The 4,343-nt window shown below is 42.0% G+C and overlaps 1 long non-coding RNA gene across 1 annotated transcript; it reads left to right on the top strand.

Moving 5' to 3' along the window:
• The first annotated feature begins 922 nt into the window (after positions 1 to 922).
• Positions 923 to 3,964, top strand: LOC127295074 (uncharacterized). Its single transcript, XR_007847514.2, has 4 exons — positions 923 to 1,068; positions 1,952 to 2,027; positions 2,193 to 2,305; positions 3,716 to 3,964. It is a non-coding gene; the product is annotated as an uncharacterized lncRNA (long non-coding RNA).
• Positions 3,965 to 4,343: the final 379 nt, after the last annotated feature.

Raw genomic sequence — 4,343 nt, 5'->3', positions numbered from 1 at the left:
CTACTCCTATTTTTATCATCATCAAAGTCACTCTTTGACATTTTCTCCTCAATATCATGCACATATCTATTCACATGGATGTTGTGCCTCTCCCTCACATTGTTCACTTGTATTTGGCAAGAATGGAGCCGGCCAATTATGTTGGCATGGCATTTTCGGCCAGCCACTTTCCTCCTCACTTTCTTCTCTTGCAAGACTTGCCTCTCAACTACCCCAACAATTAAATGGGCAGCCACCCATCCTAGCCAATCAAAAAGGAGGCAGCCAACCCCCTCTCCCTCTATAAATGGCCCTTGGCCGGCCACCTCCACTCCTCTTGCTCTCATTTTTCTTCTCTCCACTCACTCCTCCACCTTATCTACTCCCTCACACTCTTCTCCTACTCTCCCCCACGAAAATGCAGCTCCACCTAGCTCCCATGGCCGGCCATGGCCATGGAAAGAACTCCAAGATGAAGCTCCCTCCTCCCTCAAGCTCCTCCTCACCATGAGAGCCTCCCTCTCCTTCTTCTCCCCAACCCTAGATGGTTTTCTCTCCTCTTCCCCTTCCTCCATTGCTAAGATTGGATCTTGATGCAGGTGCATGTTGGTCCAAGCATGGAGAAGCTTGAGCTATCCTCAGATCTGAAGTTCTTGAGCAAAGTTCGTCCAAATCCTTGCAGTAATATCTGCTATCTTGCTGTTTCAGATTCTGGTACGAACTTGTAAAATCCACCAAATCTCGTGCGCAGATCCAAATCGAGTGATTCAAAGTTCCGCAGATAGATACGGAAAAGATATACAACTTGGCGTTGGTCTCATCCTCAAATTCGTTACGGGTTGTCCGTGGTAAATAAAGTTCTGTAAACATGCAGATTCACTGTTTGTTAGATTTGTTCCGTTTTACTAAACCTTTTTGAGCAAACTCAACTGTAGGTGAAAGCCCTCTTCAATACCTTCATTTTGGCGGTGGTTTCACTTCGATTGACCTTCTGAAACTGAAATGGTTTACAGGTCAAGATCTGGTCAGATCTGACTTTGTCGAATTAAACCAGGAGCTTGGAACGAATTTTTGAATGAAACAAATTGGGTAAGAACCAGCTTTTCAATACCTTTCCGATGCAGCTGACCTCATATTTTTGTGATTGATGTATGATTTGTGGTGAATTAAAATTGTTCTGTGTGTTCTGCAGACATGGCTGTTAGTTTTTAAATCACCAAAAATCCATATTTGAACCAAATTGAGTGATTCCAGTTCTGTAGGACTACTGAATGTTTTATTAATCTTCTCAAACAAGTTTCAAACATTTATCTGTTCTGTAACTCCAGAGGTAAAGCAAATGGTATAGACATGCAGTAATCTTGTCAATCTATTTGTGAGAGTTTTAGAAATAATTTGAACCCAAATCCAATTGTGTGTGCATCTATGTTTAAATATCTTTCAAATGCCAGTGGTCTCATATTTTTAGGATTTTTTGACGATTTATGGCTTACAGATCTTGTTTTCTGTACAGTCAGATTCAAAGAAATTCCTAAAATTGTAGGTTTAATATGTTTGGGTGATTCCAACTGGGTTAGTCTTGTATTAGTACTGGCCATCTAGGAAAAATATTATTAGTCTCGGTTCATGCATATTCGTTACTGTTAGTAAGGTATATGTGTGACATGCATTGTTGGACCAAAACTTGTTGGTTTATATAAAACCCTTGACCAACTCTTTTTATTAGAAATGGACAACCTTTGTTTTATGCTTGCAAAACAAAACCTCTGCAACTTAATATTAGCCCTATTGTCTTGCTTAAGTTTTCAAATGATGTGGAATATGGTTGTTTCCTATTTTGGATGTTGTGTTGTGTGAGCCAACTAAGTTAGGAAAACTGTTTTCTACTTTTCCCAAAATGTTTGAAAATGTACTGTGAATGTGTTTAATGCCAAACTAATGCTCTTGTCCTCTTTATGATGTTATCTACCAGGGGATGTTTGGTTTATACCATGGTGATAACCGAGAGAGGCAATTGCTAAGTTGTGATGCACTCATACCTCTACTAGGTAAATAAATGGGGTTTTCTAAATTAAAACTCTTGAAGTTGTTTGTGGTATCTATAAGTCCTTAGTATGTTATACCTTGGCTGCATGGTTGGTTGTTGATTGTTGAATGTTGTCTTGTTGATGCAATGTGATTGATTGTGTTCCTTTTATATTTTCCGGCGATAGACGCGAGCAATTCCGGAGAAGAAGAAGAAGTGGAGTTGGACAAGGATTTTATTTATATTGTTGGGATTCTTATATTGATAGAGTTGAAGAAGTACAGGGACAAATAAGCCAAGGCAAGCCATTTACTTTGATCCATCGTTCTCTATGTTCTTGATTGAGATCTTGCCATCCTTTGGTCTCTTGGCTCCTTGTGTTCCTTGGGTTTCCGATTACTTTGTTTCTTTACATACTTGCCACCAAGTATGTAAGGTTCTCCTTGTTACTTTGCATACCTACTCTAAGTATGCGAATTACGTTCATCGCCTTTTGACACCTCTAATTCTAGTAAAGATATGGGGTTAACCTCATTAAAATTGCTCCATTTTTGATTATCTCCATTTATGCTCAATGTGAGTATGGATGTCTTTGTCACCCTTCATGGTATAATGGCAACTTTTGGGCTATTATACTTCTTAGTTCACACATAAACTTTAGGTTGGGAAAACCCTCAAGGTTTTACCTTGTTGTAAAAGTTTTTGATAAAACCTTGGGCATGATGTTTTCCCCAAGTGAGGATTTATGAAAGGAAAGGATTTGGTAAAAATGATGAGGATGTGAAAAAGGTTGGGTTTTATGAAAACTTTGGCGCCTAAGTACTCACCCATGACAATTAACTAGCGCAACCACAATATCCAAAGTGGGCACGGGCTTAGTCCGTAGTTTGTTGAATTTGACATGAGATACCTTCACCACTCTCTAGGAGGGTCACGATGACCTCTGACACCGGGTTGCGCTCTGAAGGAGGCAATACACTGCATTAACTTGCAGCCGGACGATTACTGAGGGTCTTCTGTCGTGGCGCCGGAGATACGCTCAAAAAGGAGGTATGCTGCCGGGGTGCCGAGAAGGGTTAAGCCCGCAGGAGGGGCTCATGTTAAGGGAGACAAAGGCGAAAGACTATGACCGATTATCCGAGTCTCGCATACTTTCGTATGACGATCCGGGGATGATCCCGGCGGATTTATCGGTTCTTGTGGGGAAAGTGCGCAAACTCTGCAGAGTTAAATCTATTCGAATAGCCGCGTCCGCGGTCATGGACGGTTGGATTGGCTGTTGCTTAGCCTGATGTGTTTTGTTTGTGAAAATGTTTGACAAAGGAAAGAAACGGGTTTTGTGTTGGAGTACTTGGAGTACTGGTAAAATGGTTGATGACCACAATGAGGTGGTCGGAAAGGAATTGATAAAAATTGGGTCTACCCTTCCTAAGCGTTTATGTCGTGAAAGATCTTCCTAAATTAAGTCTAGTAGTGAGGTCTTAGATATATTCTCTCATCTCCTTCACCCATGAAGTTGAGATGCTAACTCCACTAAAACACTTCTTCTCTTCTACATAACATATTCTTGTTATATAAGTGGTCATTCCCTCTTGATCTCCTAGTTAGTCCTCGGTACCTTGTTCTCCTTGATATGTTACTTTGTAAATGGTTTGCGAGTACAATTCCAAATGTACTCACGGCTTTGTCCCTGGCTATTTACTTGGCCAGACTTGAAGGAGTTCGACAGATGAAGAAGGAGTTGGCGACGTCTATGCGAGCTAGGAACGTCTTCCCAGTCAGTTGCCTGTAGGGTTATGGCAGATGACTTGGGGTACTGCGCTGCTGAAGTGATGATGCTACTCTGATGTTTAGTTAGGCCCTTCGAGGCTATTATGTAATTATCGGTCATGTGACCATGTTGTAATTTTCTTATTCCGCTTTGTAATTGGATGGTGTAATTTGATATCAGTTCGGTTATGTGTTCAAGGCGCACTGATCATGGGATCGTGAACTGTATACATAACAGGGAATTTCGGACAGCTAGTCCGGGGTCCCCACACAACCCACCACCGCCACCTCCACCACCTCCACCTCCACCACCACCACCCCCAGTCGACCGACTCACCAGATTCTTGAGACTCAGGCCAGCAAAGTTCTCAAGTGCCACGAAGCCCATTGTAGCAGATGATTGGCTTCGTTCTGTCAGCAAGGACCTAGTCACCTGCGAGTGCACAGAAGCTGAGAAGATAAGGTTCACGGCACATCTGCTGGAAGGACCTGCTGCTAGGTGGTGGGAGACCTATCAAATCACCCACCCTATTGATGACCTAGACTGGGAAATATTCAAAGAAGGTTT

Source organism: Lolium perenne, chromosome 4 (assembly GCF_019359855.2).
Source record: "Lolium perenne isolate Kyuss_39 chromosome 4, Kyuss_2.0, whole genome shotgun sequence".
NCBI lineage: Eukaryota > Viridiplantae > Streptophyta > Magnoliopsida > Poales > Poaceae > Lolium > Lolium perenne.
This window is presented reverse-complemented; position numbering and strand designations above follow the sequence as displayed.